The following is a 13665-nucleotide window of genomic DNA, read 5'->3' as shown; positions in this document are numbered from 1 at the left end:
CGGGCACAGTACCTAACTGGAGTCTGGAGGAGGGTCATAGGGGGAGGAGCCAGTGCACACCACCTGACCTAGTAAAGCTTTACTTTTTTGTGCCCTGTCTCCTGCGGAGCCGCTATTCCCCATGGTCCTTTCAGGAACCCCAGCATCCACTACGGACTCCGAGAAATAGAATTATCGGTAAGTAAATTCTTATTAAAACATTGTTAATGTTGTTGGATTACATTTTCGTCTAGTTAAAGTGTCCATTATCTCTCACGCACCACACATACATTTCTTTTAAAAGCAATGATTTCAGTATTGTAAGGGATATAGATTATGGGTAATCAAGGGTGTAGTCCTCATTGTTATACATGCAGTGTAATTGTAATTAGCTTTCTAACATAAGTAAGTGACCCATTTGTAGTCATCCGGTAGCCAGTGGGTTAATCTGCCCTATCCCTGGCACAGGTGGGAGATCTGCTGTGTGAGCAGTGAAGCCTGGCACATTGCTGTTCACTCTGACTGTGGCTTTAATGGGACAGCCTTTTAAAAACCACTCCTATCTCTGGTCACGGACGTCAGGCTAAGGGGTGTGAAGGAGATGTGCTGTAGCTACAAAATAACAAGAAAGATTTGGATCGTGGGAGAACGTTACCCTTTAAGTGTCTCTCCAAGGTGAGGAATGGGGATACATACAGTAATACATGTCTGTTTGGGGAGAAGGAAATATTAATGGTCTTCAGTGTGGGAAGCCAAGGTAAGGAATAGCTTCTAAAGCCAGAATCCAAATGAGCTTTGTCGTGCACAGCGTTCTAGAATTTGTGAGCAGTCATGTTGTTCACTACTAGATTATTCTACAAAAGCTTGGTCTGGCCATGGAGAAAAGGGACTGGTTAAATAGGAATTGACATTGTTATTACACGCCCACCTACAACCCAAATCAAATTGTAAACTGTATTTACATTGAATTCTTACATTTGGAAAATAACTATTGTTACATTTTTAAGATGTTGTGAAGTTTGTGCAAATAAAAAAAAAAATTGTAATGCAGTCAAGATGACAGCCACAACATAAAACTCTATGTGTATTAAACAGTACTTGTACCAGATTATCTTCTCACACAGAATAATATGCATCATTTTAGGATGATTACAAAAACTAAATTATTTCTTGGTTGCAGTGTTTGGACCTGCGCTTCTCAAATGCAATATTCTGTGTATTGTTGCTTGCCGAAAAAGGAGAGATTTCTCAATATGTCACAATCCCAGTAGAGTAGGGGCTGATTGCAGTAGTACATTGTTGAGCTTCCTTGTGTGCTTCAGCAACATTTCCATTTACCAATAATAGGATTTTTCGTCTGGATCTCATTTTTAATGTTCTGTAGTATGCACCTGCCTATAAAATGAGACACTAAGAAAGATTCAGACATTTGTATGGCAGGGTGTTAAATATTATCTGGTGAAATCCTTTTGCAACAACACCTCAAGGGACTACCCTAATACCCAAAGCAGGCAGTTTTTTGCAGAGCAGCTTTTAGCAATACTTATTACATGGCTGGCAGCTTCTATGCAAAATCTATTTCCCTAGTGTTGAGTACAGATAATGCTTTGGTCTGGCAGAATGGAGGTGCAAACTGAATTGTGAAGGAGCAAATTATTCATCATTGCAATTAACCAATCCACAGGACTACAAAATGAAAATGTGGAACAGTTTGTAGTCTTACACATTTTGTCTTATTTTTGTTCCTGGTCCTTTTTATTATGGTTGGCAGATAAAAACTTGCAGTTAGTTAATAAAAGACAAAGGGCTGTTACAGAATCTTGTCTAAAAAAGATTTATGTCCAAAATATGTGCTCAGAACTGTGCTATGGCTATAACATGATGAGAATATTTTAGCATGTGATCATCTATCTAAAAGAAGGACATCATTATTGCATGTAGTCTATAAATGGGAGGTATCATTGTACTAGTATGTATAAGGATGAGATATATAAAGTGTATTAGATGTTCACTGGTATTATTGAAGGCAAACCATGTTGCAATATTGTACATTTTACAGTATGTATGGATTATTTCTTTATTCACTACATATTAATGGAACCCCACTGCATGGTGACGTGTGCTGGGGAGAACCTATGTGTGTGATTGGTGCATGTCACTGTGGATGCCTTACTATTCATTGTGGCCTATAAGCTATATTTGTTGCCACTCATGAAGCATACTGTATGTTATAGTTGCCTCGTCCCTGTTGTACAGGGACAGACCCAGGTGTTGGTGATATATTTACCTGGAATATACTTATTCTTTAACAGTGAAAATCTGCATAATAAGGTTCCTCTTTTTGTGCCTTTTAGTTGCTATGTTTGTACAGGTTGAGTATCCCATATCCAAATATTCCAAAATACGGAATATTCCGAATTACGGACTTTTTTGAGTGAGCGTGAAATAATGAAACCTTTGTTTTTTGATGGCTCAATGTACACAAACTTTGTTTATTACACAAAGTTATTTAAAAATATTGTATTAAATTACCTTCAGGCTGTGTGTATAAGGTGTATATGAAACATAAATGAGTTGTGTGAATGTACACACACTTTGTTTAATGCACAAAGTTGTAAAAAAATATTGGCTAAAATTACCTTCCGGCTGTGTGTATAAGGTGTATATAAAACATAAATGTATTCTGTGCTTAGATTTAGGTCCCATCACCATGATATCTCATTATGGTATGCAATTATTCCAAAATACGGAAAAATCCGATATCCAAAATACCTGTGGTCCTAAGCATTTTGGATAAGGGATACTCAACCTGTATATATGTTTATTTGCTATGTGTTATAAGATTATTTCTGCAGCAGGGTACATTGGGATTCCACAGGGAATACATTGGGGTGTAGTGTTAGATCTTGATCCGAGGCACCAACAGGCTAAAGCTTTGACTGGTTCCAGGATGCATTGCACCGCCTCCTCTATAACCCCACCTCCAGGCACTGGAGTCAGTTTGTAAGTTGGTGCGTGCAGTGCAGGTTACTAACAGGTAGGCTGCGCTAGGGAGTCCTGAAAAGAGCTTTTTAAGAAGACTTCAAGGGCCACAGCACTATTTATGTCAATCTGACATTCTGTGCTGCGGCTCCATCACCTCTCCAGCAGCGCTGCATACTCCCGCAGCTGGGTTCCCGGGTACTTGCAGCGGAGGTGCATCGGTCACCAGGCACACCACCGCTGACGCTTTCCAGGATTACATGGCTGCACATCAGGGAGATGGTAAGAGGGTCCCCCAGGTGGGACGTGCCGGTTAATCGCGGTCCCACGAAATGGACCGCGCCGCTGGCGTGGATAGTGTACTCCACTATATCCACCAGGGCAAGGGAGCACAGGTCAGATTTACTAAAATCCATTTGATCTAGGCTCCACAGTACCCGGTGGTGAGGACAAGCGTAGGGGATAAGGCGCTGACCCATCTACTGCTGGTGTTCCCGCCCTGGAGCTGCATTTCACTCCCTAACAGATCAGCCCATCTTCACTACTAGCTGGGCTGATCTCCGGGACTGCAGGGCTCTGTCTCTTCTGTAAAGCCACCTGTCTCATCAGCGCTGTGCATTTACAGGCACTTAAGTCGGTGGCGTAACTAGAAATTTTTCTCCCCCAAGCCAAAAAATCCTTCGGCGCCCCCCCCCCCCCCCCCCCCCATACCTCTCATAATTGGCACTAGTAAAGGGACAAATATGCGTGCGCCGCAGGTGCGCCCCGCCAAAAAGGGGGTGGGGCTTCGTTGAAATGGGCGTGACTTTGCGTAAAGGGGCGTGGCATTGCAGGAAAAGACTACCTTATACCCCAGTTTTGCAACCTGCACGCCCAGACGTTAGCCACCACAGGAAAGAAAAATAATCCTGATTCATGCCCCTTACATTATTTGTCATTTCTCTGACGTCCTAGTGGATGCTGGGTACTCCGTAAGGACCATGGGGAATAGACGGCTCCGCAGGAGACTGGGCACATCTAAAGAAAGATTTAGGTCTATCTGGTGTGCACTGGCTCCTCCCCCTATGACCCTCCTCCAAGCCTCAGTTAGATTTCTGTGCCCGGCCGAGCTGGATGCACACTAGGGGCTCTCCTGAGCTCCTAGAAAGAAAGTATAGTTTAGTTTTTTTATTTTACAGTGAGACCTGCTGGCAACAGGCTCACTGCAGCGAGGGACTAAGGGGAGAAGAAGCGAACCTACCTAAGTGGTGGTAGCTTGGGCTTCTTAGGCTACTGGACACCATTAGCTCCAGAGGGATCGCACACAGGACCCGACCTCGTCGTCCGTTCCCGGAGCCGCGCCGCCGTCCCCCTTACAGAGCCAGAAGCAAGAAGGTCCGGAAAATCGGCGGCTGAAGACTTCTGTCCTCTCCAAGGTAGCGCACAGCACTGCAGCTGTGCGCCATTGCTCCTCATGCACACCACACACTTCGGTCACTGATGGGTGCAGGGCGCTGGGGGGGGGGGGGGGGGCGCCCTGAGCAGCAATATTAACACCTTGGCTGGCAAAACTGACACCAAATATAGCCCCAGAGGCTATATAGGTGTAAATTACCCCTGCCAGAATAACACAAAAAGCGAGAGAAAGCCCGACAAAAAAGGGGCGGAGCCATCTCCCTTAGCACACTGGCGCCATTTTCCCTCACAGCTCCGCTGGAAGGATCGCTCCCTGGCTCTCCCCTGCAGTCCTGCACTACAGAAAGGGTAAAAAAGAGAGGGGGGGCACAATTTTAGGCTCAGTATAATATATATATGCAGCTATAAGGGAAAACACTCTTTATAGGTGATACCCCTTGTGTATATAGCGCTCTGGTGTGTGCTGGCATACTCTCCTGTTATGCACACCAGTGCCTGCAGGAAAGTACTGGTGTTTGAACTGTTATGCAAAACAAATGGACTTACAGACAGACTGGGGAATATGACATAACGTACACAGAAGGTGATAGGGTAACAAAATACACACAAAGTGAACAGAGAAGCCCAGAGGCTAAGGAACTGGGTATCTCCCTTGTATTAGAACTGCTCAGATGGGAAAAGCAAGATGTTGTGTTTTAATACGTAGAGAACCCGAAATGCTGTTGCTAAGGGCAACAGCAAAACCCTAAAGGGTTACCAACGGGTGTGGCAGTAAACTCCTTGGTCAGAGATGGAATGATAGACACAAGGAGAGTCTCCACAATCCTAATTCTCACTTGCAGTGCACAGGTTCAGCTTACTGCCACTAAACTGACCCCTGACACCTAGCACAGTGAGACAGGATTAGACAGGCAAGTCTTAGAATACAGCCGCAAACTTGCTAAGTTCACAGAGTAGTAACAGAACCCCAGCAAGCTAAACGACTGACTCCAGTCTTACTGCTAGGTCTGGATTGGCAGAGTGTAATACCAAATCCCCAGGCCTATTTGCAGTAAGCAACAAACAAATACAAAGCTACACAGTACTGGCTAACTTTCAGAAACTGACTAACCAACAAAGATTCAGCAGCATCTGCTTACCCTGAGAAGAGGCCTTATAAAGCAGGTGCTGTCCACGCCCCACTCAGACCTCACAGACTGTGAGCACAAAAACCAGCACCGGATCCCCTGCCATGCACAGAGCCTATAACCACTGCACAGCAAAAGACCCGAACCGGAGTATCAGCTGCGCTCAGGTCACTCCGCTAGCACTTGTCTCCCGGTTGCCATGACGACGTGGCAGCACAGGGCAGGAGACCCTAACAGTACCCCCCCTCTGACGAGGGGTCAAAGAACCCCTACCACCGGGTTTATCGGGGAACTGCGAGAAGAAAGAGCGTATCAGTCTGGGAGCATGAAGATCACAACTGCGCACCCACGACCGCTCCTCCGGGCCATACCCCTTCCAGTGCACCAAAAATGACAGCCGACCCCGAACCACCTTGGAGTCAAGAATCCTTTCAACAACAAACTCCCTCTGGCCACGTATCAGAAGAGGGGAAGGTCTTCCACTGGAAGAAGGATTACTAATCGCCCGTTTTAAAAGGGAACAATGAAATGTTTTATTGATACCCAAAGAACGGGGCAGATCTAACTGAAATGCCACCGGATTGATAACCCTGGTGATCTTATAAGGGCCGATGAACCGGGGGCCTAACTTATGAGATGGCTGTCTCAACTTCAAATTCTTGGTAGACAACCAGACGAAGTCTCCTAATTTGAAGCTGCAGGGTCTTTTCCGCTTATCAAAAACCCTTTTGGTCACTAATGACACAGACACAAGGGCTTTCTTCACTTTCCGCCAAATACCTCTAAGGACCGAAACCACAGAGGAACCACCAGGCGTGGAGTCCAGGGGGTCAAAAGAATTGGCCTTAGCATGATGCCCATACACACAAAGGAAGGGAGAGATCCCTGTAGCAGAGTGAGCCGCGTTGTTATAGGCAAACTCCGCCATGGACAGATGAGCAACCCAGTCAGTCTGACACTTGGAGACATAACACCTGAGGAACTGCTCCAAGGACTGGTTCACCCTTTCAGTCTGCCCATTAGACTGCGGATGGTAGCCCGACGACAAGCTGACAGAAATCTGGAGATCGGAACAAAATGCCCTCCAGAATTTGGCCACAAACTGGGATCCGCGGTCAGAGACCACATCAAGTGGCAACCCGTGGAGACGCACAACATGCAGCATAAATAATTCAGACAGGCGTCTGGCCGATGGCAGCCCAACCAGTGGAACGAAGTGCGCCATCTTCGAAAACCTGTCAACGACAACCCAGATGGCTGTCATCCCCGAGGATTTGGGCAAGTCCACCACAAAATCCATTGAAATGTGGGTCCATGGCTTAGATGGGATAGAGAGTGGATGTAATGGGCCAACAGGAACCCCTCTAGGAGTCTTATTTCGGGCACAGATGTCACATGCCCGAACCCACTGATCCACATCCTTAGCCACCGAGGGCCACCACACCGCCCTAGATAGCAACTCCCGAGTTCTGGCAATACCCGGGTGACCTGCAGACTTCTTGGCATGGAATTCCAGGAACACTCGCTGTCTTAACCTAGGAGGCACAAACAAAAGACCTACCGGAAGGTCTGGAGGAGCCTGCTCCTGTGCTCTAAGGACTAATGATAAGAGGTCCTGGGTAATGCCCACTTTAATACATGATGGGGAAACAATGGGCAACGGCTCCTCGGTGGTCTCCTGGATTGGAGCAAAACTCCGCGAGAGCGCATCAGCCTTGATGTTTTTTGACCCAGGGCGATATGTTATCAAAAAATTAAAGCGAGCAAAAAACAAAGCCCATCGTGCCTGCCTGGCATTGAGACGCTTCGCTGACTCTAAATATGCCAGATTCTTATGGTCAGTGAGAATTGAGACCACAAACTTAGCCCCCTCAAGCCAGTGTCTCCACTCCTCGAGTGCATCCTTAATAGCCAACAATTCCCGGTTACCCACGTCATAATTCATCTCGGCAGGCGAAAATTTACGGGAAAAGTAAGCACAGGGATGAAGGCGATTATCAGACACTCCCATCTGAGAAAGCACTGCCCCAATACCCATCTCAGAGGCATCCACCTCCACCACAAAAGGACGCTCTGGATCTGGGTGTCGCAGCACCTTGGCCGAAACAAATGCCCTTTTGAGACGGGCAAAAGCCGCTTTAGCCTCACAAGACCAGTGAGCAACATCCGCCCCTTTCTTAGTGAGTGCCACCAAGGGCGCCACTATAGACGAAAATCCAGCGATAAATCGTCTATAAAAATTTGCAAAGCCCAGGAAACGCTGAAGCGCCTTCAAACTAGTGGGCTGCACCCAATCCAGGACTGCCTGTACCTTGGAACCCTCCATTTGGAAACCTTCTGGGGAGATAATATATCCTAGAAATGCGATTTGCTGAACTTCAAATTCGCACTTCTCCAGCTTCGCCCCAAGCCGGTGGTCTCTGAGTTTCTGGAGGACTAAGCGTACATGCTTCCGATGTTCCTCCAGGGAATGGGAGAAGATTAGGATGTCCTCTAAGTATACAACTAAGAATCTATCCAAATATTCCCTGAGTACATCGTTCATGAAATCCTGGAAGACTGCCGGGGCATTACAGAGCCCAAAAGGCATCACCAAATATTCATAATGCCCTGAGTGGGTATTAAAGGCAGTCTTCCATTCATCCCCCTCTCTTATTCGGATTAGATTGTACGCCCCGCGTAGGTCAATCTTAGAAAAAATGGTGGCAGTACGAAGCTGGTCAAACAAGACCGAAATGAGAGGCAGTGGGTATGAGTTTTTAATCGTGATACGGTTCAATTCCCTGAAGTCGATGCAGGGTCGCAACGAACCGTCCTTTTTTACCCACGAAGAAGAACCCCGACCCAACTGGAGACTGTGAAGGTCTGATAAATCCCTTAGCCAAGTTCTCCTGAATGTACTCTGCCATAGCCTGAGTCTCAGGACGTGACAGGGAGTACAACCTGCTCTTGGGAAGCTTAGCATTTGGCAACAAATCAATGGCACAGTCATAGGGGCGATAGGGAGGTAGTACCTCTGCAACTTTTTTGGAGAACACGTCCGCAAAATCTGCATAACACCCTGGCAATCCTGGCAAACTTAGCTGCGAGAGCCTGACTGGAAGGCTCAAGCAACTCCTGAAACAATCAGTACCCCAACTAAGAATCTCCCCAGAGACCCAGTCAAATTGAGGATTGTGGGCCCTTAACCAGGGTAACCCCAACACCAATGGGGCAAAAGTACAGACAGTCACATAAAAGGACAATTTTTCAGAGTGTGTGGCTCCAATAAACAAAGAAATCTGGCTAGTGCAAGAGGTAATTTTACCTTGGGATAATGGTTCCCCGTTTAACCCACAAATCTCAATTTCCGATGCCAAGGGTACTAAGGGAACAGAGTGTTTCAGGGCGAATTGGCGGTCCATAAAAACCCCGTCGGCCCCACTGTCCACAAAGGCCTCAGTCTTGACAGTTTGACCGAGGATCTTCAAGGTCACCGGAATGATAAAAGTCTTCTTGGGAAATTCTGACTTCTGGCCTGACAGGATATTTCCCATCACCCTCAGGCCCTGAAGTTTTCCGGCTTTTCTGGGCATGATACTACCACATGACCTTTATTCCCACAGTACAAACACAACCCCTGCTGTCTCCTCCGCGTCTTCTCACGCGAGGAGAGGCGGGTAGCCCCAATCTGCATAGGCTCCTCGGAAAATTCCTCAGAGTCTGAGGTTCCCTTGGGAAGGAAGGAAATCTCAGTCTCCCTTTCAAGCCTACGCTCTCTCAGCCGTCTATCCACCCGGATGGATAACTGCATGAGCTGATCCAAGCTATCAGGCAAGGGATATTGTACCAGTTGGTCCTTTATCTGGTTAGAAAGACCTCTTCGGTACTGGTGTCTCAGGGCTGGGTCATTCCACTGGGTATCATGGGCCAACCTCCGAAACTCCGTACAGTAAACCTCAACTGGCCTTCGCCCTTGCTTAAGGATCGAAATCTGAGCCTCGGCTGAGGCCGTCTTGTCAGGGTCATCATACAACATGCCCAGTGCCGTAAAAAAAGCATCAACACTTTTAAGCGACGGACAGTCAGGCTGCAACCCATATGCCCAGACCTGTGGGTCTCCTTGTAGCAAGGAAATCACTATGCCCACCCGCTGAATCTCCGACCCAGAAGACTGAGGCCTAAGCCGGAAGTATAGCTTGCAGCTCTCCTTGAAACAAAAGAACTGCGAGCGATCTCCAGAAAAATGATCCGGGAGATTTACTTTCGGCTCCTTAACCCCTGCAAGTGCTGCTGCTGCGGGAGCTCCGCCAGCAGCCTGGGAGGTGTGCATTTTAATGGACAAATCATTAAATTGTCGAGTCAGGACCTGCACCTGATCGACCACCTGTTGCAACGTATTTTGAGGGGTATGCTCCATATTCCCACAAAATTTCAACAGGAGTATTAGGCTGCTGAATATGTTATGCACACCAGTGCCTGCAGGAAAGTACTGGTGTCAGGACTGTTATGCACTCCAGTGCCTGCAGGAATGTACTGGTGTTTGAACTGTTATGCAAAACAAATGGACTTACAGACAGACTGGGGAATATGACATAACGTACACAGAAGGTGATAGGGTAACAAAATACACACAAAGTGAACAGAGAAGCCCAGAGGCTAAGGAACTGGGTATCTCCCTTGTATTAGAACTGCTCAGATGGGAAAAGCAAGATGTTGTGTTTTAATACGTAGAGAACCCGAAATGCTGTTGCTAAGGGCAACAGCAAAACCCTAAAGGGTTACCAACGGGTGTGGCAGTAAACTCCTTGGTCAGAGATGGAATGATAGACACAAGGAGAGTCTCCACAATCCTAATTCTCACTTGCAGTGCACAGGTTCAGCTTACTGCCACTAAACTGACCCCTGACACCTAGCACAGTGAGACAGGATTAGACAGGCAAGTCTTAGAATACAGCCGCAAACTTGCTAAGTTCACAGAGTAGTAACAGAACCCCAGCAAGCTAAACGACTGACTCCAGTCTTACTGCTAGGTCTGGATTGGCAGAGTGTAATACCAAATCCCCAGGCCTATTTGCAGTAAGCAACAAACAAATACAAAGCTACACAGTACTGGCTAACTTTCAGAAACTGACTAACCAACAAAGATTCAGCAGCATCTGCTTACCCTGAGAAGAGGCCTTATAAAGCAGGTGCTGTCCACGCCCCACTCAGACCTCACAGACTGTGAGCACAAAAACCAGCACCGGATCCCCTGCCATGCACAGAGCCTATAACCACTGCACAGCAAAAGACCCGAACCGGAGTATCAGCTGCGCTCAGGTCACTCCGCTAGCACTTGTCTCCCGGTTGCCATGACGACGTGGCAGCACAGGGCAGGAGACCCTAACATCTCCCTCTGTCTCCCCAAAGGGCTTTGTGGGGTCCTGTCCTCTGTCAGAGCATTCCCTGTGTGTGTGCTGTGTGTCGGTACCGCTGTGTCGACATGTATGATGAGGAAAATGATGTGGAGGCAGAGCAAATGCCTGTAAATGTGTTGTCACCCCCTGAGGGGTCGACACCTGTGTGGATGGATTTATGGAAGGAATTACGTGACAGTGTCAGCTCCTTACATAAAAGGTTTGACGACATAGGACAGCCGGCTACTCAGCTTGTGACTGGTCCAGCGTCTCAAATGTCATCAGGGGCTTTAACACGCCTGCTACCTCAGATGGCAGACACAGATGTCGACACGGATACCGACTCCAGTGTCGACGACGATGAGACTAGTGTACCCTCCAATAAGGCCACCCGTTACATGATTGAGGCAATGAAAAATGTATTACACATTTCTGATAGTACCCCAGGTACCACAAAAAAGGGTATTATGTTCGGTGAGAAAAAACTACCAGTAGTTTTTCCTGCATCTGAGGAATTAAATGAGGTGTGTGTGAAGAAGCCTGGACTTCCCCCGATAAGAAATTGATAATTTCTAAACGGTTATTGGCAGCGTACCCTTTCCCGCCAGAGGATAGGTCACGTTGGGAAACGTCCCCTAGGGTAGATAAAGCGCTTACACGTTTATCAAAACAGGTGGCACTACCGTCTCCGGATACGGCCGCCCTAAAGGATCCTGCTGATAGAAAGCAGGAGGCTACCCTAAAAGCTATATATACACACACGGGCATTATATTGCGACCAGCGATTGCATCAGCACTGATGTGCAGTGCTGCTGCTGCGTGGTCAGATTCCCTGTCGGATAATATTGATACCCTGGATAGGGTCACTATTTTGCTGACAGTAGAGCATATAAAGGACGCTGTCTTATACATGCGTGATGCACAGAGGGATATTTGCCGGCTGGCATCAAAAATAAGCGCAATGTCCATTGCCGCCAGAAGGGGGTTATGGACTCGGCAGTGGTCAGGTGATGCCGATTCAAAAAGGCACATGGAAGTTTTGCCTTATAAGGGGGTGGAACTGTTTGGGGATGGTCTTTCAGACCTCGTTTCCACAGCTACGGCTGGGAAATCGACATTTTTGCCACAGGCTACCCCACAGCAAAAGAAGGCACCGTATTATCAAGTACAGTCCTTTCGGCCCCATAAACACAAGAGGGCTCGAGGCGCATCCTTTCTGCCGAGAGGCAAAGGTAGAGGGAAAAAGCTGCAGCATACAGCCAGTTCCCAAGAGCAAAAGTCCTCCCCCGCGTCCGGTAAGTCCACAGCATGACGCTGGGGCTTCACAGGCGGATCCGGGTACGGTGGGGGCCCGTCTCAGAAATTTCAGCACACAGTGGGCTCTCTCACAGGTGGATCCCTGGGCCCTTCAAGTAGTATCTCAGGGGTACAGGCTGGAATTCGAGACGTCCCCCCCCCCGCCGTTTTCTAAAATCTGCCTTACCAGCAACTCCCTCTGCCAGGGAGGCGGTGTTGGTGGCTATCCAAAAACTGTACTCACAGCAAGTGATTGTCAAGGTACCCCTCCTTCAGCAAGGGAAGGGTTACTATTCCACAATGTTTGTGGTACCGAAACCGGACGGTTCGGTGAGACCCATCTTAAATCTAAAATCCTTGAACACATATCAAAAGGTTCAAGTTCAAGATGGAATCGCTCAGGGCGGTTATTGCGAGCCTGGACGAGGGGGATTACATGGTCTCCCTGGACATCAAGGATGCGTACCTGCATGTCCCCATTTACCCTCCTCACCAGGAGTACCTCAGATTTGTGGTACAGGATTGTCATTATCAGTTCCAGACGCTGCCGTTTGGGTTATCCACGGCACCGAGGGTCTTTACCAAGGTATTGGCCGAGATGATGATACTCCTTCGAAAGAAGGGAGTTTTAATTATCCCGTACTTGGACGATCTCCTGATAAAGGCGAGGTCCAAGGAACAGTTGTTGATCGGAGTAGCACTTGCTCGGCAGGTGCTACAACAGCACGGCTGGATTCTCAATATTCCAAAGTCACAGCTGGTCCCGACGACACGTCTTCTGTTCCTGGGAATGATTCTGGACACAGACCAGAAAAAAGTGTTTCTTCCAGTGGAAAAAGCCGAGGAGTTGTCATCTCTAGTCAGAGACCTCCTAAAACCGGGACAGGTGTCGGTACATCAATGCACACGAGTCCTGGGAAAAATGGTAGCTTCGTACGAAGCAATTCCATTCGGAAGGTTCCACGCAAGGACTTTCCAGTGGGACCTGTTGGACAAATGGTCCGGGTCCCATCTCCAGATGCAACAGCGGATAACCCTGTCGGCAAGGACCAGGGTGTCGCTGCTGTGGTGGCTGCAGAGGGCTCATCTACTAGAGGGCCGCAGATTCGGAATACAGGACTGGGTCCTGGTGACCACGGATGCCAGCCTTCGGGGCTGGGGCGCAGTCACACAGGGAAGAAATTTCCAAGGACTGTGGTCAAATCAGGAGATTTCGCTTCACATAAATATTCTAGAGCTAAGGGACATTTACAATGCCCTAAGCCAAGCAAGGCCCCTGCTTCAGAACCAGCCGGTACTGATCCAATCAGACAACATCACGGCGGTCGCCCATGTAAAAAGACAGGGCGGCACAAGAAGCAGGAGGGCAATGGCAGAAGCCACAGATATTGCGCCAGGTCAAGGGACCCTCAGGCGATCGCTGTGGACGCTCTGGTAGCACCGTGGGTGTACCAGTCGGTTTATGTGTTTCCTCCTCTGCCTCTCATTCCCAAGGTACTGAGAATAAT

The 13665-nt window shown here is 47.9% G+C and overlaps 1 protein-coding gene across 2 annotated transcripts in view; it reads left to right on the top strand.

Annotated features, from left to right (window-relative positions):
• The first annotated feature begins 420 nt into the window (after positions 1-420).
• The window catches only part of CSDC2 (cold shock domain containing C2), a 132934-nt gene continuing 119689 nt past the window's right edge, over positions 421-13665 (top strand). The window contains exon 1 of one of the 2 annotated variants that reach the window (XM_063940463.1): positions 421-654. The gene's annotated coding sequence lies outside the window, so the exon portion shown is untranslated. Of the gene's footprint in view, positions 737-13665 lie in introns of both variants that reach the window. The other variant, XM_063940464.1, reaches the window with a different exon arrangement.

This window comes from Pseudophryne corroboree, chromosome 9 (assembly GCF_028390025.1).
Source record: "Pseudophryne corroboree isolate aPseCor3 chromosome 9, aPseCor3.hap2, whole genome shotgun sequence".
Taxonomy (NCBI): Eukaryota; Metazoa; Chordata; class Amphibia; order Anura; family Myobatrachidae; genus Pseudophryne; species Pseudophryne corroboree.
This window is presented reverse-complemented; position numbering and strand designations above follow the sequence as displayed.